General features: G+C 50.3%; 1 protein-coding gene across 1 annotated transcript in view; it reads right to left on the bottom strand.

The window, feature by feature from the left end:
• NREP (neuronal regeneration related protein) overlaps positions 1-27,321 on the bottom strand; it is a 343,157-nt gene that overhangs the window by 111,873 nt on the left and 203,963 nt on the right. Inside the window, exon 2 of the mRNA XM_062189330.1 lies at positions 15,576-16,131. The gene's annotated coding sequence lies outside the window, so the exon portion shown is untranslated. The remainder of the gene's footprint in view (positions 1-15,575; positions 16,132-27,321) is intronic.

Genomic DNA, 27,321 nt, shown 5'->3' with positions numbered 1-27,321 from the left:
GTAGGCTGGACTTTCACCTGTAGCACCAGCATCCCATATATCCCTGCTGGGCTGCTCCTCTTCTGATCCAGCTCTCTGCTATGATATACGAAAGCAGTGGAAGATGACCCAAGTGCTCTGGCCACTCACCGGTGTGGGAGACCCGGAAGGAGGTCCTGGCTCTGGATCAGCCCAGCTCCAGTTGTTGTGGCCATTTCGGGAGTGAACCAGCGGATGGAAGATCTCTCCGTCTTTCCCTCTGTAACTCTACCTCTCAAATAAATAGATAAAATCTTTTTTTAAAAAAACAATGTGTGTTCTGGTTTCCATATATTTGTGAATTCATGTTCCCTCCAGTTACTGATTTCCAAATCCATCTGTATTTAAATTACTTACTGATAAGTAAGAGCTCGCTATTGCCATTTTGTTCGTTGTTTTCTGATTGTCATTGTTCCTTCCTCTCTTGGTGTCTTCCTTTGTTATTGATGGTTTTGCAGTGGTATGCTTTGATTCTTGTCTTTTTGCTTTTGTGTTTGTACTTTACTTTGTGTCTCTAGCTTTATTCTTTGCAGTTACCTTGGGTTTACATGAACATCCTACAGATATATTTTAGTTGTTTATTTTAAGCTGACAATGGCTTAACTTGAACATAACATACAAAACCTCTATTTTAACTTCTGCTCCACAGTGTATGTTATTATGTCACAACTTATGTCTTTTTATTTTGTATATACATTAACAAATTATTTCAGTTAATTTTAATATTTTTGTCTTTTAAGTTTTACTACAGTTGAAACTGATTTAACACTATTACAATTTTTTTCACTATTACAATATTAAGATGCTTTTAATTTGACTATATTTTTACCTTTACATTGAATCTTATACTTCCATGTTTTTACACTATTAGAAGTGCCCTTTCCTTTTTTTTAAGATTTATTTATTTTTTTGAAAGTCAGAATTACACAGAGAGAAGGAGAGGCATAGAGAGAGGGAGAGAGAGAGAGGTCTTCCATCCACGGTTCACTGCCCAATTGGCCGCAATGGCCAGAGCTGTACTGATCCAAAGCCAAGAGCCAGGAGCTTCTTCCAGGTCTCCCACATGGGTGCAGGGGCCACGGACTTGAGCCATCTTCTACCACTTTCCCAGGCCATAGCAGAGAGCTGGATCAGAAGTGGAGCAGTTGGGTCTCGAACCAGCACCTATATGGAATGCAGACACTGCAGGCAGTGGCTTTACCCGCTACACCACAGCACCAGCCTCACCCTTTCTTTTCAATTTGAAGGAACCTCTCCAGTGTTTCCTGGAAGGCAGGTCTAGTGATGAGCCCCTTCTCCATGCCACACACACACAGTCACCGCTCTGCCTGTTAGCTTCTGTCTGTCCAGGAAAGTATCTTTTCCAAGTTCTGAAGGGTAGCTTTTCCATGGATAGCATCCCTGGCTGGTTGTCCTTTCAGTACTTGGAACTGTTTCTTGACCTGCACCAATATTATTTTTATGAAGTTCCCTTGTATGTGACAAGTTGTTTTACTTTTGCTACAGCCACAATTCATTGAGTTTTGAGGACCTGATTATCATTTGTCTTGTCTTAAGGAAGATGTCTTCATGTTTAATCTATTTGCTCTCCTTGGGCAAACCTTCGGGGGTCTGGAGTTCACCCCTCTCTGCAGATCTGGGGAGCTCTCTGACTGCTCCCCCTTCTACAAGCTCCTTCTAGTTCCTCCAGAGGGCATAAACCAGTTCACTTGATGGTGTCCCTGAAGTCCCACAGACTCTCTTCATTTTGTTTGTTCATTTTTCCTTTTTGTTTCCAACAGATAATTTCAAATGACTTGTACTTCAAGTGTGCTGATTCTTTCTTCTGCTTCATTTAGTCTGCTGTTGAAGGGTGACACTTCTACAGGGTGCTCCAGAATTTCTGGTGACCTCTTTTTTAAGTTTGAAATCCTTCAACTTTTAGTGTTGCACGTGTGCTATTTTCCTGGTTTTATCCAGTGTCTATGTGTGCTCTTGTGGCTCACTGAACTTCTTTAAGATGATCATTTTGAAATCTTCGTCAGGCAGTTCATAGATCTCTATTTCTATAAGGTCAGTTACCGTTTTTATTTTTTTTAACATTTGATTTTTAAAATACTTTATTGATTTGAAAAGCAGAGAGAGGCCGGCACCGCGGCTCACTAGGCTAATCTTCCGCCTTGCGGCGCCGGCACACCGGGTTCTAGTCCCAGTCGGGGCACCGATCCTGTGCCGGTTGCCCCTCTTCCAGGCCAGCTCTCTGCTGTGGCCAGGGAGTGCAGTGGAGGATGGCCCAAGTGCTTGGGCACTGCACCCTATGGGAGACCAGGAGAAGCACCTGGCTCCTGCCATCGGAACAGCGCGGTGCGCCGGCCACAGCGCGCCTACCGCGGCAGCCATTGTAGGGTGAACCAATGGCAAAAAGGAAGACCTTTCTCTCTGTCTCTCTCTCACTGTCCACTCTGCCTGTCAAAAAAAAAAAAAAAAAAAAAAAAAAAAAAAAAAGAAAAGCAGAGAGAGAGAGAGAGAGGGAGAGGATCTTCCTTCTGCTGGTTCACTCCCCAAAAGACTACAAAGGCCAGGGTTGGGCCAGGCTGCAGCTGGGAGCAAGAACTCCAAGCGGCTCCCCTACATGGGTGGCAGGGACTCAAGTACCTGAGCCGTTACCTGCTCTTCCCAGGCACGTGCGCAGGAAGTCAGATCAGGGCAGAGGAACCAGGGCCTGAACCAGCACTCTGATGAGGGATGTGGACATCCCTGGCAGTGGTTTAACCCACTGAGCCACAACACCATCCCCGGTGCTTTCTTCTTCCCTTTGCTGGTGTCACTCGTGATCCTTGATCCTGATAATTTGTGATCTTTGTGGCTCTGTGCTGCTGTCTGGGCATTTGAAGAAAGAAGCTCCTTTTCTATTCTTTACAGGTTGGCCTTGGCAGGGAGGGCTCTTCCCTGATTTAGCCAAAGATGTTAGGACTGCTGGCTAACAGCATTGGAGGAGGAAGGGGGTGCCTAGCTGGTGTTCTCAGGCCAATGTGCTTGGTGTCCAGGCCAACTACAGTGGGCCTCATGACTGGGTCTGCTTGCCTGAGGCTAGAGCCTTGGTCTATAGAGGCCAGCCTGAGGCCTTGGTCCAGGAAGTTAAACATGGTAGTTGGGTTGACGTGGATCCAGAGGCCACATGGGCTGACCTTGTTCTGGTACAGGATTGGAGCTAGAGCCCCAGGGAGACGTCTGGTGCTTTTTGGGGAGCCAGTCTGAAGTGAGGGTTCACTGAGGCAGGCCTAGTGTTGGGATACATGCTGAGTTTGAGCAGATCCCCATGGATGGCATCTGCGGGAGTGTGACTGCGGTCACAGAAACGTCCCTCCTAACCTGCCAGGTGTTCTCTCCATCCCTGGGCTGGGTCAGTGCTCTGGTCTCTTCCTCAGTTCTTGTTAAGGTATCGTTGTGCATGAATGGTTGTTCACACGGATGCTTCTGGGAGGGACTAAGTGTCAGAAACTCCTATCTGGCATTTTATTAACGTGATGCCTGAAACTTTAGTTCTTTAAAGAGTATCATGCAATTCAGTAATTCAAGTTTACCTTCTCCCCAGTGTTTCCTAATCAGGGATATTTTAGAGTCCTCTGGATTTGCAATCCAATGAGATGATACCAAAATCTATATTTTCCTTGGATTTTCTCCTTGTATTTTATTTGCTTAACTCTGCCTAAGCCATATTTAAAAGGTATTTGTATATAATAAGAGAACTTGATAAGAAAAAAATTTGTTTATTCATATTCTTCATTCATGTATGCATTAAACTAATGTTCTACTAATCACCCACCAAATTTCATAAAGTAGAAAGACTTAGAGAACCAAAAACTAATAAAGGCTATGTCTGCCCTTGAAGCTTCCAAACTTTGAGAAAGACTAAGTTCTTCAGTTCCACAAGGCTACTGATAATAGTTTCTGGAATGAAGACACGGTGCACGTCTCATCTCTCACACACTGTCTTGGTCTGGGCTGTATAACAGGACATCAGCAGACCGGGTGGCTTAAATGACACGCATGTATTTCTCACAGTCCTGGAGACTGGGAATCTTAGAACGCCAGCATGTTCCTGATTACACCCACACACGGCCTTTTCTTAATAAGTGCACAGAGATCTTGTGCCTCTTCCTGTTTTTATTAAGGCATTAATTTTTCCATGGGGGCTGTACTCTGATGACCTAACCTAACACCAATTACCCCTCAAAACCCCACTTCCAAACACCGTTACATTAGGGCTTAAGGTTTCAGCACAGGACTTTGGTGGGGTTTTGGGGGAATGCAAATATTAACGTCTATCTAGCACGTGCCAAATACTACTTTTAACCAATAACACATCTTTCACACACAAATATGCTCTCTATGTAATAATAAACAGATTTATAAAGTATATAACTCACAGCATTCTGCAGAGCAGTAGGTCCGGCAACAGACCCAAGCTTAAAGTCACAGGATGATAGCCATCTGGTTCTAATTCTATCAGCCTCCATTTGCATGTCCTTGTTTGGAAACAAGGTTAAATTTGTAACCGTGATGGCCTTTGTGAATGTGTGGCCTGGGCCAAATGTCCCTGCTTGACTCCGGTACTTATCAACAAACTAGAATACAGTGCATGCTCAGTCCCCAGTCACGCAGCCAACTGTATGCACAGAGAATCTGAACTTTCTACTCACACCTGTACGCTCGTCAAAACAACTGGTTGCATCAGTTCACAGGGGAAATGCACATCGGTCCTGTAAGTGCCCGTCTCCGTTGAAAGATATCCCTGGAAGGGTTTTGCAGTGGCTCTCCCAGCCTACCAGAGATGTAGGACCAAACAAATCCCATGAAGTGCTCTTGCCTTGGGGAAGCTGTGACCCTGAATTTTAGCAAGACTCAAATTACTGTCTTGAGGGTTTGTTTTTTCCCAAATTCCTCCATTGAAGAAAAGACTACAGAAACTCTAATAAATGTCTGGTTTATGGTTTCATATCCAAATACTGGTGAAAAGAAAAAGAATAAAATTTAAAAACATCTTTCATTCTTAGTTAGCCATAAAATTTAAAAGTTAGGGACCTCTTGTTTTCACATCAACTATTTTTAGACACAGTTGGCAGTCCATACGGATGCATTTTTAGTAAGATTTTCTTAAAAAAGAGGAACACGGACTGATGCTAAAGCTTTCCAAGTAGAGCCGATTTCAGTCCTACAGATGTAGATGCTCCCGTGATGTCTTCAGTACTCTCATCTGCCCACCTCTTCTCTCCTGGGGGCACCTTGGATACACACCTGCCTGTGTAAAACCAGGTCTTCAAAGGAGGAAGTGCTGATGAGCCGGGTGCTGTCTAGACAAGTACACTACGGTGCGGCGTCGGGCTGGTGGTTGCCATGGTGATGCACAAACAAGCTCTTACAGCTCTGCTAAGTAGTGGGTTGGGGTGCTTCCTTTACAACAGGCAATTTTTCCTCCCTTGAAATGGAGATTGCCAAAAACAATCTGATGAGCTCCAAGACATGGGCTCATGACCTCTCTTACATGATCCACGACGTAAGGTGAATGCCGCACTTGAGTGTCCCTTCCCTGACAAAGCAGGCCATTTTCTGCGACCGCGCAGTAACACGTTTCTCATTAGGCAGCAGAGAGCTGAGCCCGAGACACAGCAGCACGCGGGCAGGAAGCCCCTCTCTCCTCGGCTATGCCTTTCTTTCATTCATCAACACCCTGAGATCTCCCAGTGCGCACTTGCCCTGAGCTAACCTCTACTTGCACATTTCCCTCGAGGAACTGATTGATGGTTTGGCTCAGAGTTGAGTATCCCCCAAAGGCCCAGGATTGGGGGCTAGGTCCTCAAAGTCTCCGGTAAAGGGTTAATGGATTACGAGTGGAGACTTGGACTAATTATGGTGTCTGGGAGGTGTGCCCAGTGGAGGTCCTGAGGTCACTGGAAGCATGCTCTTGGCAGGCAGCGGTCCAGGGAGGGCTGCTGGTTACATAACCCGAGTTCAGCCAAGCTGCCTCTCTGCTCTCGGGCTTGGTGTGTCCTTGCATTACACCACCCGCCACCCTCATCCGATGCCAGAGTAAGGGGGCTGCCCCTCCATGGACTGCAAATCTCCCAAACTCCAAAGCAAAATGAGCCTTCCTCCTTCCTAGGACGCTCCTCTCGGGTATTTTGGTTAAAGTCACCAAGAGCTGGGTCGTAGAGTGGGTACCACTCAGGAGAAGCTGAGCATTGCAAGCAAAGGTGGTTAAACTGTGTGTGTGACACGCAGGGTGCTTCTGGACAGAAGTCAATCCTGGAAAACCAACGGACGCATACACTGAAGGCAGATGATAGGAGCCTAAGCAAAGAGGAGCAGAGCACACCAAAAACAAGGAACCGGAGAGCCAATGCCTCAGAGCATAAGGAAAAAATCACTGCCTTCCAGCCCCCCTTAAAGAAACTGAGTGGGGAGGAATGTAGGGCATGAAAGGCTGGGGAGGGAGTAGACTGAAGAGAGGTGAGTCACCAAAGGTAGGTGGAGAGCTGCCCAGGAGAGCTTCTCTGCGTTGAGAGGTTGGGACTCCACCCTGAAAATGCGGAGGAGCCAACAAGAACGTTAAGCAGAGTAGACCTTACAAACTTACTTCTGATGGCCTCGTGGATAATGGGCTGGAGGACAGAAGAAACAGAGGCAGGAAGAAGAGCTCTTGTTTGCTTTTGTAGTAGCCAACAGCTTGTCAAATGCCAAGGTCCTTCGGAACTATCAGTACCCTTCTGAACTGAAACTGCTAGTGGTCCCCCAATATCACACAGTGAAGAGGTGAAATGCAATTGCGCATGTGGCCCGCTAGAACGTGCATCTGGAAGATTCCCTGTCAGCTAGGTGTGGTCTCGAGATCCATGCCGAAGGGATGGCGCAATGTGTGCAGCTCGGAGTCGGGCACTTCCCACTCCTCTTTTCTTCCTTCTTGCAGGCTTGAGTGAGACTGTGCAGGAAATGGGGAAATAACTTAGCTCAGGAAAAGGAAGCCCTGGTAAGGAGGAAGAGCAGTAAGACTGAGGCGGCCAAGGATTCTGTTGATTGTGGATTCACCATATCAGCTCTGACCACCTAACACTGCCATTGTTAATTCTCATTACAGAACCTGAGCCAGTATCTTAATATACTGTCATTATATTATTTGATAGCTAGGAACTTTTTCCATGAATTGTCTACTGTCTCTTCTTCATGACAAGTTCCCTACACATGTAATCGATCACCTGCCATCCACCCATCTTCTCTTCGTTAGTCCCTATCTGGGAGCTCCCTAGGGACCTCTTTGTCTTCCTGTCTCCTACTGCGGGTATGAGTCAGGGCTCTGTTCTGTACTTCCCCCTTTGGGGGAATCATGATTTTATTCAGTGAAGAAGGGTTCCATTTTTATATTGTAGCCAATCTTTATGTAGACTCCTACTTTCAAATGCCTGCAGATTTCCATTTGTGTCTCCAGCTATCATTTCCAAATCAACATGTCCCAAACTGAACTTGTCATCTTCTTCCCTCACTCACATTATTCCATTTCCCAGGCATGCCTTTTCTTTCCAAATAAGTATAATTTTTTTCTACTGTCTGCCCCCAAATGTTATGGTTAACCTTAACTCCTCTCCAACCCCCTATTCCTCTTAGGTATAACCTTTCTCTAAGTTCTGCTATTTGGTTTAAAATACTGTTTATATTTGTCTGGAACACCATTGTTGGCACCAGTCAACACAGCCTGCTTTTAGCTGGACCCCTCCTTCCACTAGTTTCCTGGGCTATCTGTCCTGAATACGTAACACCAAAACCATGTCCTAAATCACTACAGTTCCCTTTACCCGCTTTGAGAAGTTATACAGGGTATCTGAGCTCTGTCACATCAGTCCAAAACACATTTCCAAAGACAGATTGTGGTGTGGGGGCAAGAACAAGGGTTATGGGGCTTGCAGAACAGAGTTTGAATTACCAATCTATCAATCCTAGGTATGTGCCCGGAGCTAATTTCTTTTTCTGCTTCAAGCTGAGTTACAGGGAAGAAATGCAGATGCCAGGAGTCCATAGCTAGAGGTGAGTGTAATAGCTGACCTGTAGTAGTGTCTGCACAAGGAAGATGCCTATCAATATCACTTCTCTCTGCATCAGTCCAGTCCAGTGCTGTTGTGCCTGTGTGTCTATGTTCTCACCTCTGCCTACGGCTGCACCTGTGAGACAGGGACTCTGAGGCCCAAAGCCACCTCTCAAGAGCCTTCCCTGCACGGTCACCGTTCTGTCCACTCACCTGCACGCTGCTCCTCCTCGCGATGGGGCCAGCTCCAGGGAGCCTGCGGCAGCCTCTCCAACACCTCCACCAGAATTCTGACTGCTCCTGTCCCTGACCTACAGCGCCTGGTTACTCTCCAGTCGTCTGCGGGATGATTGTCTCCTGCAGTCCGTAAGCTATTTGCAAGTCAGAGAATCTCGTTGTTATACTCCTTCCCACTTCCAGGCTGGTTTTCCTTTCCACAGTGCTGTTACTTAATAAATGGGTTCCACTCCAATATCTATCCCTTGGAAACTTCCTGATTGCTTTTGCTGTGGCTTGGGAAAGGTTCAGTTGGATAGAAACAAAAGCTATTCCATACCAATGGGTTCTACAGCAAGCTGTCATTATCTGCAGACCGAATGTTGTCTTTAGCCTCCTCCCCCTCCCGAGTGAATATAGTTCAACCATTGAGATCCCACATGAGTGAGATCATGTCTTGTGTATTTCTGAGCCTGGCTCATTTCATATAACATAATGTCCTCTGGGTTCGTTGATTGCTGTGGCAAATGAGATAATTTTCTTCTTTCTCGTGTGTGGCTGAATTAGCATTCCATTGTGCATCTATAGCACATTTCCCTCCCTTCTTCTGTGACGTGCACTTGATCCTCACCTTGGCTATGGTGGGTGCTGTCGTGGGAAACACAGGAGTGCAGAGAGCAGGAGGGTAGTTTACGTAGGGCAGATGTTGGTCAAAGGTAAGAACGTTTAGTTAGCTAGGAGGAATATGTTTAAGAGATCATGCAATTTAATGACTATTTTAGTAAAAACGTAATATTCTTGAAAAATGCTAAAGACTAGCACAGTGCTCCTGCCACCAAAATAATCACTATGTGACCTAGTACCTTAGCTGATTAGCTTGATTTAGCCATTGCACAGCGTCGCCATGCCACATGCCACGTGCCATGTGCCCCTGAACTGCAGTGTCGGGATTTTTCTCTGGGCAAGTGTCATGCGGTGAAGTTACACAAGTCTGTGACACGGCCTGCTACACACCTCTGCAGCCTTCCCCACATTTAACTCCCCTCCCAGGCCGGTTCCTCACTGTGGCCTCCTGCTGAAACACTAACAGTGCATTCTGCACACACAGGACCACAATGAATAAAAACAAGGACAAGTCTAGCACAGAGAAAGTGATGCAAGCAGGAGACCTGCTCAACATGAGACATGAGGCTGCTGCTGGCAGCACGTGGCCACTGTTTCATAGAAAACTTTTTTTTATAAGGAGAAGGAGTACTCTCTAAAATAATGGCAAATAGTATGGTATAACAAGTGGTACACATGAACAAGCTACAAGTCAACTTATTATCACTATCAAACATCAGGTGACAGCCATCACTGTCCGTGTTGCACGTTTAGCCAACAGGCAGTGACCCAGGTCTCTTGACACTGGCATCACGAGGAGCACACAGTAACGCAATTGCACTACAGCTCTGTGGCCCCTGATGTCACTGGATAATCTCACGGGGCCCCTTTTTAGTATCTGGTTCCTTCACTGACCGAAGCATTGTTAGGTGGAACATCACTGTATTTCAAAACATGTAGTGGGAGCTGACGCTGTGGCTCACTAGGTTAACCCTCCGCCTGCGGCGCCAGAATCCCATATGGGCGCCGGATTCTGTCCCGGTTGCTCCTCTTCCAGTCCAGCTCTCTGCTGTGGCCCAGGAAGGCAGTGGAGGATGGCCCAAGTGGCTTGGGCCCTGCACCCGCATGAGAGACCAGGAAGAAGCACCTGGCTCCTGGCTTTGGATTGGCGCAGCGCTGGCCGTTGTGGCCACTTGGGGAGTGAACCAACGGAAGGAAGACCTTTCTGTCTGTCTGTCTGTCTCTCTCTTTCTCTCTCTCTCTCTGTAACTCTGCCTGTCAAATAAATAAATAAATAAATAATCTTTTTTAAAAAGTATGTGAAAATTATATACAATTTTACTAGTTGATTTTTAAAAATAAAATAGAATGTTAAAAAATGACAATGTCCTGTAAGACACAAGTAAGTGCTGTGATTGAGTGTGTGAGCCCGCTACACTCTCAGCCCCGCTGCGGTAGTTAAGATGAGGTTATGCCTGGCGAAGGGCTCCAGGTCCGGAGGCGGGGCCTGGGGGCAGCTTAGGCCCCATGTGCCCTTCCGCCTTCTGCCACGAGAGCACCTTGTGTTCAGGCTCCTGCTGGGTGTGGTCACAGTGAGACGGCCTCCCTGGACACCAGACCTGGCTCCTTGATCGCACATCGTGAGAGGGCGCCTCTGTTCTTTATAAACTGTCCAGCCTCAGGTACTGCGTCACAGAAGCACAAGCAGACTGAGACAAAAGCCCCTCCTAGGGAGTTCTTCCACAGAAGCTGGGCCATCTACTCATGAGCTCTCGGGCAGGAAACAGAATTCTCGAGAGATCCGTGGTCGCCCTCTGTCAGGAAGCAGGATCCTCACGGTCACGCGAGGGGACTCGGCTGTCGAGGGCAGGCCCCCTTCCCCTGGTCTCCCGGTGCTGGAGGAAGGCGAAGGAGAGCGAGAAACTAAAGTAGTGTGTGATTTTCCTGCCTTCCACATAGCGTCTCGTTATTGAACATCTTGCTGCTGAGCCAAAGCCCCAGAGAGGGCTCTGGGCTCTATCACGAGGTGATGCTGTGGCCTTGTCATGTGCACTAGCTGTCTTCACAGGCCGGCCAGGGCCCCAGTCTCGGACTCTGGCACAGTTTGAGGCCTGCAGATGTGCCTGTTACCCTTTCCCTTAAGAATCCAAACATCCCACAGTGCAAGAGATATTCATGAAAGGCCCATTACGAGCAAGGCATGCAAAATCGAGTTCCTGTCTAAAGCTGGGAGGCCCGAGATACGGCTCTAGTCTATCAGTGACTCTGCGGCTCAGGGAGAGCCACTTCCAGCAGTGGGGGCCATGTGCACGGGGCTAGAACACCGGGAAGTTCTGAAAGCGCCGTCTCCCGTGAACCAGCATTCGCCCTCTCTGGGGGCTGCAAACAGCTCATTAAGATGCCACAACCAGACATTAAGGTTACGGGTTCTGGAGTCGGCTGGCCAAGGCTCCAAGCCTGGCTGCCCCACACCAGTCACCGCGTGACCCGGAGAAAGCCTCTGTGTGCCCAGAGCACTGGTTGTAGAGTGAGTATACGAACAGCACCTTCCTCAGAGGTGTGCTGTGAGGGTGCTACGTGCAGACATAGAACACAACGTGGGGGCCGACGGAGCTACCTGGGGCGGTGGAAGCATTCTGTATCCGGGCGTCTTGGTGGAGGAAGCGCTGGACACCCTTGTTAAGACTCATTAAACTGCATGCCCACCAAGGGTTAATTCATGTCAATAATCCCGATTTCAAAAAGAAAAGTCAGAGTGGGCATTTAGCCTAGCCAGGTCCCACATCAGAGAACCTGGGTTTTTGGTTCCTTGCTCCAGCTTCTTATCAGTGCAGATCCTGGGAGGCAGCCGTGTTGGCTCAAGTGATTGGGTTCCTGCCACCCACATGGGAGACTTGGCTTGTGTTCCTGTCTCATCTCCGACTCTTGTCCAGCCCTGGCTACTGCAAGCGTTTGGGGAACGAACCAACAGATGGGAATTCTAGCTCTTTCTCTCTCTCTCTCTCTCTCTCTCTCTCACTACTGCTGTGTGTGTCTCTAATTATTTTTAAAAATTTTAAACAAAAATAAAATAAAATTCTACTTTATGGTTTCAACCACATGTCATTCTGGGAAAGGCAAAACTACAGAAGAAGGCTGAGCGGTCTCCAAGGTCGGAAGGGAAGCGGACAGGAGGGAACAAGCGAAGCACAGGGAACGCGGCACCGTGGGACTGCTGTGGGATACTGTCACGGTGGATCCATGGCACATCTTCAGAGTGCAAGAAATGGACCACCCTACAGTATTAGTGTGGCGACTGTAACAGAGCACCTCCCCGATGCGTGGTCCTGATCCGGCACCCTTGGAGGGGGAGGCTGCACGGGAAAGTCCCTCACTTAATTTTCCTGTAAGCCTAAAACTGCCCTCAGAAAGAGTTAATCACACACACACAAAAAGTATTAAACAGAAACAAGAATTGGCATCTGTGTTACCATCCCCATCCCTCCGTACGTAGGCTACAACCAAAGCTCGTCTCTTAACAACACACCAAGACCTTCGTCCTGCAGAGCAGCAGCGAGAAAGCAGCAAGGGGGCTCCCGCCTCCCTGTGCAGACTTCCTGGATGCAGGCTTCGGAAGGAGGCCGGTGTGGCCGGCCTGGCCGCGGCTGGAGCTGCCCCTTCCTCCAGTGCTCCTGCCCACCGTGCCTCTGCCCTTTCGCAAGGCACCGAGGACGCAGGACAGCCGGTGATACGCCCACTTTCAGCGCCAGGGAAGCCACTGGGAAACAGGCTGGGTTTAGATTGGATGCCTCTGGGGAGGCCGCACACACTGTACGCAATGCAGGATTTTACCTTCTCTTAATTCTCCAAGAATTAAAGTAGAAAGAAATCCAGCCACACCGCCGACCCAAACAACCAACCAAAAACGTGACTGCAAACCCAGAAGCCCTCTTCCTGGTGAACGCACACGGGAGCTCCGTCACAAAGGCTCAGCAGCTCTCTGCGCCCACACCACGTCTGCCCGGCCTGGGCTCACCTGCCAATGGAGTGCTTGACGAGGAGCCCCCATCAGGGTGCCTGGCACCGGGCTGAGGGCTGAAGGCTCTGCAGTGCATGGAGATCACTCCTGAGCTCGTCTCCCCACGGGGGAAACACACCAAGGCCGACTTCCAGCCCCACATTCTGCGACTCCAAATCCTATGGGGGATTTTCCAGAGCTGAAATTCCATGGGGTTAAATAGTTCTAACCAGTTACTTATGTCTAATTGTCTCTCAATGTCTAACTTCCATTGGCATAAGTAAAACATGAATATGAATGGAGAGCAATGTTAAAGGCTTGAGAAAGAGAGGCTCCCAGAGGTCAACCTCCCCGCCACTTCCCTCCCGCTCGGCCCCGGGAACCATCATGGCGCCGTCTAGGATGTACCCTCACGCCCATGCAGCTCCAGAGGAAGAGGGAGGCGGGGTCCGGGGCCCTGCCTGGGTGGTGTCACACGGTGTGCCTCCTCCTCTCGGCGGCTCTGCCTGCCATAGCACCCTCGCCTCACCTGACCATGGCCGCTCCGGCCACTGCACTCCTACACTCACAGTCACGCATGCACACTCACACATGCACACGCTCACTCATACATGCACACGCTCACTCACACACTGCATACGCACACACACACAGGCACACGCTCGCTCACACACTGCATACTCACACATGCACACACACAGGCACACGCTCACCCACACACTGCATACTCACACACACACATGCTCACATGCACACTCACACAGGCACATGCTCACTCACACACTGCATACTCACACATGCACACACACACAGGCACATGCTCACTCACACACTGCATACTCACACACACACTCACATACACACATGTTCACATGCACACTCATACATGCACACACTCACCCACACACTGCATACGCACACTCACACACACATGCTCACATGCACACTCACACAGGCACATGCTCGCTCACACACTGCATACTCACACTCACACACACATGCACACGCTCACTCACACACTGCACACTCACACACACATGCTCACATGCACACACACAGGCACATGCTCACTCACACACTGCATACTCACTCACACATGCACACACTCACACACTGCATACTCACACTCACACAGGCACACGCTCGCTCACACACTGCATACTCACTCACACAGGCACACGCTCGCTCACACACTGCATACTCACACACACACTCACACAGGCACACGCTCACTCACACATTGCATACTCACACACACACTCACACAGGCACATGCTCACTCACACACTGCATACTCACACACATGCACGTGCTCACATGCACATACACTCTCACACATACCTGCTTATACGCTCATACACATGCACTCATACATGCTCACACCTACTCACACTCACACAATACATGCTCACACATGTACACACATACATGCTTGCATGTACACACATACATGCTTACATGTTCATACACATGCACACTCACACACATGCTCACATATGCACTCACATATACATGCTTGCACACTCATGCATGTGCACACTCACACACACACACACACACTTGACAGAACCAGACCCCGCTGGGGGAGGTGGTGCACTTCTCTCAGGCAGCCATCACACGCGTCTGCGCCAACAGGTGTCCCTAAGTTTCTCCAGGAGGCTCCTATGCTAAATCAGACACCTGGACGGAGCACACTTCCACAGGGGCACTGGGATGAAGTTGACACAGGGCATCTCCACCCCCACCCCCATGAGATCTGGGACGCAGGTGGGGGTGTTTTCTCTGGGCTTCAGTTTACACATGTGCCCTGGGATCACTAGCACCGCTGCCAGCACGTGGTAACTGATCAAGGCCAGCCCTCCACATCCTCCCACCAACATCAAGCCGTTTCACCAAGTGGCCGGCAGTCCCGCCTCCCAGGGCACTCCACCAGCCAGGATTTTTCCAGACCCGGAGGTGAACTGCCTGCTGGGCTCCTGGACCCCCACCCCTGCGTCTTCCTGTGAAGTGCAGCCAGCAGGGCCCCGACGGACAGGCAGCCGGCGTCCCTACAACAGTCCTCGGCTCATGTGAACAGCCACGTGCAAGTGCAACATCCAGGAACCTTCCGGGGACTGGCAGACACTGTCGCAGGAGGCGGACTTCATGGCTACGTAAAAGTAAAAACACCCCGGCCTAATCCCACACATGAGGCACCCCTACGGGCTGCTGGGCCTCTCTGCCCGAGGCTTGTCTGCGGGCAACATCAGGTGAAGGCGAACCCCCAGACAGGCTGGAGGGGTAGCAGGACGTCGGGACACCACGTGCAGCTGTCGGGATCCCTGCCAGGAGTCCTGTGTTGTCCACCCAGCTCTGGAGCTCCTCGAGAGGACGCGGGCATGAGCAGGCCTGGGGGGCCTGGTCTGGCTCCGAGCCCTGCCCCCACCCTGCTCCTCCTTCCCTTGGGAGGGGCTGCTGGGGACAGCATTGTGGGCAGCCTAGGGAAGTGCCAAGGAGGTGCTGACCTCTGCTTCCGGGCCGGTGTTGTGTAAACCTTTATGGAAAGGGTGCCGGCGCAGAGAGAGGCTAAGGGATTTGCTCGGGGTCACAGAGTGTCGGGGGACTCAGCTGTTGTTTCACGGCTCGACGCCCTTCCCACACACACCAGTCCTTAACACACATAAGAGGCCAGCTACACCACCTACTCACCTCAGGTGCGGAAGCTCCTGGAACGCACGCTCACCCCAGACAGCCGCCTTCTGAGGGTTCACAGGGGGCTCCGAGGCCGTGGAAGGGCCGATTCGGGGCGAGGCGGGGTCAGCCTGCTCCCACTGCTCCCACTGCCCGCTCGTGGCCTCGCTGGAAGGAAGGCGCTCTGCCCGAGCCCAAGCCATGGCCGATGACCCCCAAACAGTGTCCACACGGGTTCTGCCAGAACATTCAGTGTGCCCGTTTCCTGGTGTCCAAACTGGACAGAACACAAATGGGCTCGAGGACTTGCCCGGAGCCACGGGAGGAACATGGCAAACTCGAGTCAGCCGTCCTGCTGGCGTCCCGTTGTACGGACGGGCTGAGGGGTCAGGTGGTCCTCCGCACTCTCAGCACAGCGCTGTCCACTCTGCGGCGTGGCTTCCTAGGTTGGATGCAGCTTCAGTATGTCCTGCCTCTCAGTCGCTCTGTTCCAGGGTCCAGGGCTTCTTAATTTGCAGTCGCTGCTGTTTCCGAATGTTTTCGGCATGTCTCTGTAGTTGTTCCTTGGATTTTTCTGTTGATAGAAACGTACCAGTTAAACAGTGCTGCCCAGTGACAAAGCAGCTGGTACCAGGCTGCATCCACAGAACCGAGAGCTCCCAGGCTCACACAGCGGTGAAGCTGGCCTGCAGGGCTCCCCGGGCAGCAGAGTGGGAGTGTGGGAAGCACCTGGCATGTGGCACCCCCGCCACGCATGGCCGTTTGTCCGAGTGGGAGCTAGGCCAGGCACTGGGGCTGTGGGGCACTGTGCATGACTGGCTACCCTGGGCGCTCAAGAGGTGCACGTCACAGATGAGAGAACAGGACCCCAAGCCACGTTGATGGTTCTACAGCCACACGGTGGTTCGTCCACCTCGCCACACAGGTGTTCCCACTTGCAGCACACAGCTTAGCACTCAGTGAGGCCCTGAGCAGGCCCCTCGGTCCTCCTAGAACCCAGCTGAGGTGACTTTAACCCTGCTGGCGGGAGGCTCGCCTGCTGCTCGGCTCAGCCAGCCGTAGCTGTGTGCGAGGCTGCTGGGAGTGAGCAGCCGATCATCAGAACTACCTGCGGATCCTTAGGTTGTCTTCCTCTGGCCAGAGACGTCCCTTGACCTGAGTTCTTTCCCCCACTGCGGAAGACGAGCTTCCGTCTTGCTCCCCCTGGACCGCAGCTTCCGGGAGAGTGGAGGGAACACAGTTAGACTTCAGCAAATATCTGAGAAGTGAAAACACAGTGCATGCACAGGCTGTTTCCTGCTGACCTCCGTGAGGTGGCCGCGAAGAAATGAGTGCCGTCCACTTTCCTGTCCACCTTCCGGCCACACGTGGCAGCAACAGGCAGTACAAGGCCTCTGTCCCAAGCGGCTGTCCCTTCCAAAACCAGGCTTTCAGGAAGTCAGCTCTTAAGGAGATGAAAATGACCACTCAGTCCTCACTCGCGGAGTCTACTTGATGACTAAGATGCTCACCCACAGGCTACGGCACCGAAAAATGAGAAAATTCCTGGAGCCAGGGCTGTCACAGGCAGGTCCTGGAGCCAGCAGCGCCAACACCCCTGGGAACAGGTGAACAATGCAGATTTCCACGCACCCTGCCAGGCCGGCTGAGCCTGACACTCTGCAGGGCAGGCCTGCAGCCGGTGTTTCCACCAGCCCTCCAGGTGCTTCCGGCACTCAAGTGTGGACTCGTGGACCCACCGGCGCCTGGCCCTGCTCCTGCCCTCGGCTCCCTCCCTGCAGTGAGTCCACTCTTTGATCCTTCCCTTCCTACATGGTCCAGTGCTTTTCCCTACCACTACTGCAGATGCTTGCCCAACCCTGCATTTAACACTCATCAATGCCTGTTGGCAGGGCAGGGCACTAACCACCAAGAGTACACGGGATGTTTCTCACCACAGTGACTCTCGGGAAACCTCCATATCCACTCCCACTGCCTCCTGAGAAAGCTGGAGCAAAGTATAAGCTCCGCACGAGTGGCCGGCCAAGGAGACAGCCATGAAGGACGGATGACAGCGGCAGGAGAAGACCACACCCTTTCACCTTCTGCTGCAGAGCCCTGGGGGTGGATCCTGCTGCCCATGTGCCTCCAGTCCGGCTGTCAGTCAATCAAGATCTGATTCAGACGCTAATTGGCCACGGGCTCTCCCACCTGTTGAAAACTTTTATCTAAGAGAGTCACTCTGAGCAGACTTCAGCCCTCGGCTGAAAGGACTTCCTCCTACTAGGCAGGCACTGGTTCCAGCTGCTCAGGGAATCCTGCAGGCAGCTCACGTGCTCCATGCATAGAAGGGAGATGATGGAAAGTCAGGAAGGGCACACTGCTTGCAGAATGGAATGCCTCTGCCAAGCGACAGGGCGACATTGAGGCCGAGAGGAGAGCATGCCAGGGCGGCCGCGCTCCCAGCGTGTCCTCTCGCTGTGCGGGGCAAATTAGGAAAGCCAGGCTGGAAGCCGGTTGGAGGCCGTGGGGGACGAGAGCCGGAGGACAGGTCTTAAAAAGGCAATGCCCACGGGCTCACGGCTCTGCTGGGGACCTGGAGCCAGGCACAGCCGGGCACCCTGCTGACTCACCCCTCTCCTACCCTGCCCTACCTGTAGGGCTGCAACAGGAGGTCAAGCCTGGCCATGCTGAAAACAGAATGGTTCCAGGAATCTCACTGAGAAGTCCAAAAATATCGACCATCCCACAGGCAACTTTATCCGCCCAGTCTGCTTGAATCAGGTCATCCCACAACAAACAGTGCCCTGGGGAGGTTATTCCTTGGGGCAGTGAACAGGAGCCCAGGCGCAGGTCCTAATGTCCACTTGGTTAGCACCCTGACTTGCTGAAGTTTCTTGCAGGTACTAGCTCTGGGGGCTTATTTTCAGGGCAATCAGCCAGAGGCTCACCTATGCCTCTCGGATTACATGCAAGTTACATAATCGTGCTGCAAGGGAAAGATGATGTTGTCATGAAATCCTTCTAGGACTTCCAGGAATAAACTTTCTTGGGCAGGGGCCAAGATGAAATCACCCTACGCTGAACTCAGGGCCTCCACAACCGCTTCACGGCACCAGTGTTGGGGTGGGTGTGCTGGGTGGGGAACATTCGTCCTGTGAGCTCTCTGGCTTTGCAATGACACCACCATCTCGGCTACACTGAAAACACTGGCGGCCGCTTGACTGCGCCAAGGCCTGCCCTGTGTCTCTGAAACACTCGCACTCTCGTGCTCTCACTCATTCTAGTTTTTTCACTTTGATCCTGGGTCCCCCCAGCTAGAGCTTAGGTTCCGCAGAAATCCTGGCTGGTTTCCAGCCTGGCTCTCCCCCCTTCAACACATCCTAACAGCTCCAATCAGAATCAAATGGAAAATCTCTGTGCCTGTTTTTCAGAGCAACCCCTAACAAGGCTCATAGTCCACATTTTAAATTTTATTTCGCATTCCTCACCCAAAGTACAATAGACACCACTTAAAGAGAACAAAGTGGTGGGAAGAAACGATAATTCATATGAAAATGCTTTATGTGTGCAGAAACATTATACCAATGCAAAGAATTGGAAGAAAAGAAACCTTTTAGAAAACATTTGTAACACGCCTTATATGCAATTTTTTGGTTCATTGCTCACAACAAATTTCAATCACGAATGCTCTGCAGATTGGCTCAGGATGATGTTCTGTGAGCAGAAGACTATGTCTATTGCCTGAATCCCTAGAAAGGAGAGGAAAACAAATCTTACAACTCTAAAAACAACGTTTTTTAAAGATGAGGCATCCCTGAAAGAAAACAGACAGAAGGAGCCATGGCAAGAGTCAGGGACCACGCAGGGCCTGAATTCTGCTGACGGCACGCTTGGCCAGACTGCAAAGGCGGCCAGTCAAGTCCGGTTAACGATGGCAAAGGTCATTTGACACGTATGTCGTAGCAGCTGAAGAAATGCTCTGGGCCGGCGCCGTGGCTTAACAGGCTAATCATCCGCCTTGCAGCGCCGGCACACCAGGTTCTAGTCCCGGTTGGGGCGCCGGATTCTGTCCCGGTTGCCCCTCTTCCAGGCCAGCTCTCTGCTGTGGCCCGGGAGTGCAGTGGAGGATGGCCCAAGTCCTTGGGCCCTGCACCTGCATGGGAGACCAGGAGAAGCACCTGGCTCCTGGCTTCAGATCAGCACGATGCGCCGGCCACAGCGGCCATTGGAGGGTGAACCAACGGCAAAAAGGAAGACCTTTCTCTCTGTCTCTCTCTCTCTCACTATCCACTCTGCCTGTCCAAAAAAAAAATGCTCTGGGCTGCGGTAAACCCCAGGTAATAATCAGTCCCCCTAAAGGTTCCCCCACATCATGACTGTTCTCTTAACCCTAGCTTCCAAGCAAACACATCTTTTCTGGAAACGCCGGAACGTCTGGGCCTCTGTTTCTGCCCCCACCGTTGGCAGTGGACAGTGTGCCCTGGCTCCCCCACATCAGAATCTCTAACCCGAGTCTGCTTCCTCATTCTATGCAAGAGGTCCTCATTCCTCTTCCGGGTTATCACGACACCCTGCCCTGCAGGAGTGCAGGACACAGCAGAGGGGGCCCCACGTGGGGCCCCACAAGAAGGACTGCTTTGAGCGAAAAAAAAAAGAAGAAGAAAGGTGAAACCACAGGCAGCCAGGAGAGTGGGCCTGCTACAGGCAGAGAAGACAGAGAAAGTGAAATCCCAGACAGTGACTGCAGCCTTGTTGCTTGGCGGAGTCATGACCGTGAGCGTGCAAGTAGTGTGGTTCAAAGCCGGGTAACAACCTCAGGGAGCTAGACGTTATATTCAATTATTTAAATGTATGCTTCAACAATCGGGAGCTAGCCTATCAGAAAGGAAACGGGGGAGCTCTCAGGTGCTGTAATTAAGCATAGTCCTTGGTTCCCAGAAGAAGGGACCTTAGCTCTTGAATGTTGGGATAACAGGAGTGGAGCTTCTCTTCTGGTTACAGTTTTCTATACTTGGGGTCTAACAAAACAAACCCTGGAGCCCTTAAGTGGGCCTGCTGGTCAGACCAGCCCCACTGCTCCATTCTCTGCCACAAATCCTTTTGCTCGCTCTCCTGACAAGCCCAGGCAAGCTTCACTCACCGCACTACCAACTGCATTACCGTCAGTTAATTTAGAAGATCAGGCCCACCTCAGATGTCCTATAACCACAGAGCCTGACCCACAGGTTGAGGGTCAAACGATCCACTTGCACCAAACTTTCGATTTCAAGTCTCTAAAGGCTCTTGGAGATAGCGTGCTGCAAGATGGAGCTACCGCTCCTTTCACTGAGTCTGATTGAAACCAGAGGCACCATGGGATCGGCTCGTGTTAGCCAAAGATACTGGATGGAGGAGATTATTTGATTTGGAAGTCTGGCTTATCAGGAACAAGCTCGAGCTAATCAGAAAAATAACATTCCAATTACCTTTGAGATGCTAACAGGAATAGGGCCTCATCTAGAACCGGAGCGTCGGCTAACCTATGAGCTCCGATCTTTATGAGCAGCACAGCCTGGCAGCCCAGAGGGCTTGGATGACTCTACAGAAAAAGGCAGCTCTCAGGAGTCCTTCCTCAGTGTCTCCCAGGCCCTACCCAGCCATAGTGTCAGTCTGTAGATCGCTTAACATGGGCAGTTTGCAGACAGGGGTTACACAATCAGGCTGCAGAAATTTTGATAAAGCAAATGGCGTATCAAAATACAAATAAAGATTGTAAGAAGGCTGTGGTGTCCATAAAAGATACAGGAGCAATTTCAGACTTTATCAGAGTTTGTCAGGATATCTGCAGTACTTGGCCATACTCAAGCAACGCTGGCATCGGCTCTTAAAGGGACATTTGATGCCAGCCGTAAGAAATGTTTCAACTGTGGTAAACTAGGACATTTTCAAAAGGATTGCAGGCAAAATTGGAAACTACAGTGAACCGCCTGCCTTCCGCTACCTCAGTTATGCTCTAGCTATAAAGAGGGAAATCACTGGGCAAATCCAAGTATGTCCGTTTCGTCAAGACGGCACTCCTTTAAGTGCTCAGCCTTCGGGAAACAGGCATCGAGGCCCACCCTGGCCCCATCCACCTACGAGGGTGTTTGTGGCTTGGAGTCGTCTCTCTTCAGAGCCACCCCAGACAGTGCAGGGTTGGAGTCCCCCTGCTCTGCCTCAGCGGCACTAACTTCTGAACAAGGAGTAAAAGCCATTACCACCAGAATGTATGGCTCTCTTCTGCCAGAAGCAGTTGTATTAATCATTGGAAGAAGTGGACTCACTGCACAGAACTTACAAGTGCTACCTGGAGTCACTGATGCTGGTTTTCAAGGGGAGATTGAAGTACTGGCAAAATCAAATTCTCTTCATACATTACAACCAAGCATGAGAACTACACAATTACTAATTCTGCCTTATAAACAAGTAGGAAAAAGCCACCCTGAAGAGTGTGGCATTTCAGGCTTCGACAGTTCAGGTGCTTCTCAAGTGTGCCGGACAGGCCCTTACTTCAGAAAGACCTCAAATGATGATACAGGTAAATGGAAAAAGGATCAGAGGCCTCACGGATACAGGAGCAGACGTCTGTGTTCTAAGTGGTGCTGACTGGCCACAAGCTTGGGAAACCGTAACCCCAGAGTGTAAACTGAGGGGTTAGGCCCTCCTTCTCTAGTCAAACGAAGTGCAAAAGAGCTTCCGAGGGCGGGACCTGAAGAAGAACCAGCCTAGTTTAAGCCCTGTACAGCTGATATTTTTGGGGGTTTTTTTTTGTTTGTTTGTTTGTTTTTAACTGTACAGCTGATATTCCTACCACCTGATGGGGTTGAGACGCTCTCAGCCACGAAGCTGAAATTAACCACTGAGGATGTTTGTTTTACAAGTACTTCCGACACGTCTCATAATAATGAAAAGATAGGGCCATTCATCAGGCCAGGGCTGGGGAGACATAGTCACAGAGCTGCTGGGCCTACTGACACTCAGCCAAAAGTGACAGGCTATTCTGAGGATTTTTCTTAGGGGGCCGCTGAAGTCTCTTCGTTAATTCACACAGAGCCCATACAATGGATTAATGGTGACCTTGTGTGGGTAGAGTGAGGGAAACCCTCACATAAACATAATTAGTGGATGAACAACTTCAAACAGGACATATTGAAGAAACTACTGGCCTTTGGAATACACCCATTTTTCCTACTCCTAAAAAATCGGCTGTTTTTGTGCAAGAACAACCACATTTTGGTGCCGTAGCATGGATCCATCTCCCTAACCAGGAAGTTAAGACAGCTATATTATATGCGGGCCTTATAGCTAAAGTCATTACCCAAGGACGCAAACGTCTCACTCACTTACTGGGCAAGATCCAGAGGTCATAAATGTTCCCTTAGATAAACATCAAAGGGAGACTCTTTCTCAGAATTCTCTTTCTTGGCAAATAGCCTTAATAAATTTTAAAGGACAACTTGATAATCATCCTCCAAAAAGTAAGCTTCTAAAGTTTCTTCAAGAAACTACTTTTATTTTTCCTAAAATCACTCAGACGCGACCTATTCCAGGGGCACAGACACTTTTCTGACGGGCCCTCGAGTGGGAAGGCTGGCCTAACAGGCCCTGCTCTTACACAAATTACTCAGACTCCCTATTCTTCAGCACAACGAGCTGAATTACTGACCGCTCAGCAGGTATTAAGCTCACTATCACAATCTTGCAATGTAGTCTCTGACTCCTGACATGTGGTCCATTTAGTACAAAAACTAGAAGCAGCTAAGTTAAAAGAATTACAAGATGAAGAACTATTCACGTTGTTCTTTCAAACTCAATTAGAACTAGGACCTCACCCTTTTTTTATTCCTCATATTCGACCTCGTACTTCTTTGCCAGGTCCTCGACATGCAGCAGATGATACTACTGACAAATCGATTGTGCCAGCATCTGACACGGCGAGGGCCTCCCACACATGCCTGCACCAACCTGCCTCTGTGCTAAGACGACAATTTCATATTTCCAAATCTCAGGCCCAGGATATTCCAGGAATGTGTCCCTCATGTCAAAATCTGGCCCCCACTTTGGGAAATGAGGGAGTAACTCTTAGATGACTTGGGAGTCATCAGCTATGGCAAATGGATGTTACACATACAAATTGTTTTGGGAGTTTAAAATTTATTCATGTTATAGTAGGTACCTTTTCATCAGTCATTTTGGCAACTGAACAAGCAGGTGAAACCGTTCATCATGTTAAAAATCATTGGGAGAGGCCGGCGCCGTGGCTCAACAGGCTAATCCTCCGCCTTGCGGCGCCGGCACACCCGGTTCTAGTCCCGGTCGGGGCACCGATCCTGTCCCGGTTGCCCCTCTTCCAGGCCAGCTCTCTGCTGTGGCCAGGGAGTGCAGTGGAGGATGGCCCAAGTGTTTGGGCTCTGCACCCCAGGGGAGACCAGGAGAAGCACCTGGCTCCTGCCATCGGAACAGCGCGGTGCGCCGGCCGCAGCACGCTACCGCGGCGGCCATTGGAGGGTGAACCAACGGCAAAAGGAAGACCTTTCTCTCTCTCTCTCACTGTCCACTCTGCCTGTCAAAAAAAAAAAAGAAAAAATCATTGGGAGCTTTTGCCGTCCTTGGTTATCTGCATTCTATAAAACAGACGATGGCCCAGCTTATACAAGTAAGGCCTTTGCTGATTTCTGTCACATTTGGGCAGTTCTCCATATGACAGGCATCCCTGTTAACCCCAGGGTCAAGCTGTCATCGAATGCACTCACTTAAAACTAAAGCTCCAACTTGAATTACTACAAACACGAGGGAGAGTGTGGTGTAACTTCTGGAAGGAAAAGAGGGTGTGGCTGGTTGGACCTTGTTTTACTGAAATATGCACATACGATCAATGGATTTACCATGTTGGCACTTACCAAGTTGGATATTTTGGACATGTTTACAGAAATCAAAGTTGGAGTTGCTTATAGGTTAGACAGTGAAATCATACCTCATTTCCCAGCAAACCAAGAAGTCTTAAATAAAGTTGAAGTTCAATATAAGACTCTCCCAGGACGGAACACAGACGTATCAAATGCAAGGACGTTTAAAGAACTGCCTGTTAATGCACAGAACTATGTCTGGTTTATTGAAGATGAGCTTCAAATTCCAGTTAAATGGATTGGTGTAGGTAAATCCAGAGAATCTACGATTCAGCTCTTTTAAGGATTGCCAGCAATGCAAGCAACACTCCTTGAGAGGGAAGGAGAAGACTTTACTGTTTCTGTATTAGCTGCATATTAAAGACATTGAAGTGAGTGTTAAGCCCTGCAGGGGTTTCCAGTCTTTTAAGAAGGATGGCTGTTGTGTGCCGGCCTTAAATGTCTTCTTTAATCAACTGCCTCTTAAATCAACAGCCCGCGAAAGCGCTCAATCAGGGCACGTGTGTGCTATAAGCAATGGCTCCGGCTTCTGGGTGGAAATAGACTGAGTGAGGGGAGCACGGACCCTGGGGACTGGCTACAAAGTTACGGCAGTGTCCAGACCACAGCAGTGGTTGTTGGAAGCACAGTGATGGGGCAGAGATAGATGAGGGTGAGAAGCACGAGGGAGAGCAAGAAGTGAGTCGGTGATGAGTTACACATGGAGAGGAAATCAGAAAAGCTGATCTCCTGGTCTCTCTGGCTGTTGCGCCATTCACTGAAGTGGACTTCCCCCAAAGAGGAAGAGCCTGGGGTTCAGTTTCGCACCTGCCGAGTGGGCCACAGCCACATAGCAGGAAGCAGCCAGGTTGGGGGAGGTGCTGGATGCACAGGTCTGTGCTGAACACATGCGTCTGGGAAGTGCCTCTCGCAGACGGCCGAATGCTTGGGCATGGATGAGTTTGCTGGGAGAGAATGTAACTAAGGAAAGAAGACCAAGCCCCAAAACTCCCCAGCACTGGGTCTTTGAGGGCAGGAGGATGAAACGACCAGTCTGAGAGTACAGTGCCGCTGAATGCAGGGAAAGTGAGTACTTGAAGAAGCAGCCTAATGAATCCCAAACAGCCATCAGCGGTGGGATAACAAAGACTGGTTCCCACCACGTGTTACTGCTTTCCAAGATGGCGCACACACAGGGCCAGTAGGTAGTGCTGGCTTTCGGCCAGAAACTCGGCTGAGACTGCCACGCGGTTCTGGACATGGTTCTGGTTCTGGACATGGATCACTCTGTGAGGTATGTCTCGACCGCCAATCACAGGATCTCCAAGACACAGAAGCGTCTCCCTGCCTGGGTACAGCATCACTTCTCTGCCTTGTGCTGGTCGAGCAGCCATGGAGTTGACGGAGGTTCGGGGGAAAGGGGCAGCCTGCACTTTGTGAGAGAGGAACATCAGAGACATTGCCACAGACCTCGTTCTCTGCGGGTACTTAGCTTCTATCGTCCTGCTCACTGCAACATGCTTATGGGCACAAAAGACAGCAAATGACCTACATATCCATCACTGGGATCCTGGATAAAGAAATCGGTTTAAATTTATAAAATAAAATACTATGTGCTCATGAAAACAGATTTTAATGTAATGCTATGGAAAGAGTACTATGAGATTATATTTAGTTAAAGCACACAGGTTGGGTGTTTGGCCTCGCAGTTCAGATACGCACCTCCCAAACTGCAGTTCCTGGATTTGGGGCCCAGTTCCGGCTTCTCACTCAGCTTCTTGCTAGTGCAGACCCTGAGAGGAAGCAGTGACGGCTCAAGTGGAGGGTTCCTGTCACTCATGCGGGAAACCTGGCCTGAGGCCCTGGCTCCCAGCTTTGGCCTGACCCACTCTCAGCCACTGTGCATTTGAGGGGTGAACCAGCAGATGGGAACTCCTTCACTGGTTGGTCTGTCTCCATCTCTGTCTCTCTGCCTCTCAAGTAAATGAACAGAATTTTTAAAGAATCACACACTGTTCTGCTCTTTGCTTTTTTAACTCAGAAATTTCTTGTGGCAATAAATGCATAAGAATGGGGTGGCACCACTCCCAAGAGAGCAAACCTTATGGTATGGTGGGGGAGCCTCCCTCTCTTGTATAGAAAGAACAGATGGACACGGGAGCGCCGTGCTGACACGATGCAGGGAGCATGCGCACAGATGCACACAGGAGTGCAGTGCTGAAACAGATGGTTCACCTGGGTCTAAGGGAGGGCGTGGTGTCATCACGATAGAACTATCCCAGATGTGTCCCTAGAGCAGGAAGTGCAGACACAGGCCCTGGAAGGTGCAAAGAGGAAAGGAGTCCCACAGCGACGGGCGTCAGCAGTCAAGCCCACAAATGAGAAGGCCCCACACGTGTTCTTGCGTGTTGCTTGAAGTCAGACCCATGAGAATATGGCAGCCATCCAAATGTGAGTGAGAAAGTCAGGCCTTAGGGCCGGCCCTGTGGTGTAGCGGGTGGAGCTGCCACCTGCAGCACCGGCATCCCACATGGGCACCGATTCAAGTTCCAGCTGCTCCACTTCCAGTCCAGCTCCCTGCTAGTGTGCCTGGGATGGCAGTGCAGGATGGCCCAAGTCCGTGGGCCCGGCACCCGCATGGGAGACAAGGAAGAGGCACCTGGCTCCTGGCTTCGGATCAGCACAGCGCACTGGCCGTAGCGGCCATTTTGGGGGTGAACCAACAGAGGGAAGACCTTTCTCTCTCTCTCTCTCTCTCTCTCTCTCTCTCTCATTGTCTAACTCTGTCCAAAAAAAAAAATGGAAAGATGGTTACTCAATTTGTTTAAAGATGTGGTATTACTGTATAGGAACCTGTGCATTTAATCTCACACTTTTAA

Source organism: Lepus europaeus, chromosome 4 (genome assembly GCF_033115175.1).
Source record: "Lepus europaeus isolate LE1 chromosome 4, mLepTim1.pri, whole genome shotgun sequence".
NCBI lineage: Eukaryota > Metazoa > Chordata > Mammalia > Lagomorpha > Leporidae > Lepus > Lepus europaeus.
Note: the sequence above shows the minus strand (reverse complement) of the source record. Positions and strands in the feature narration are given on the sequence as shown.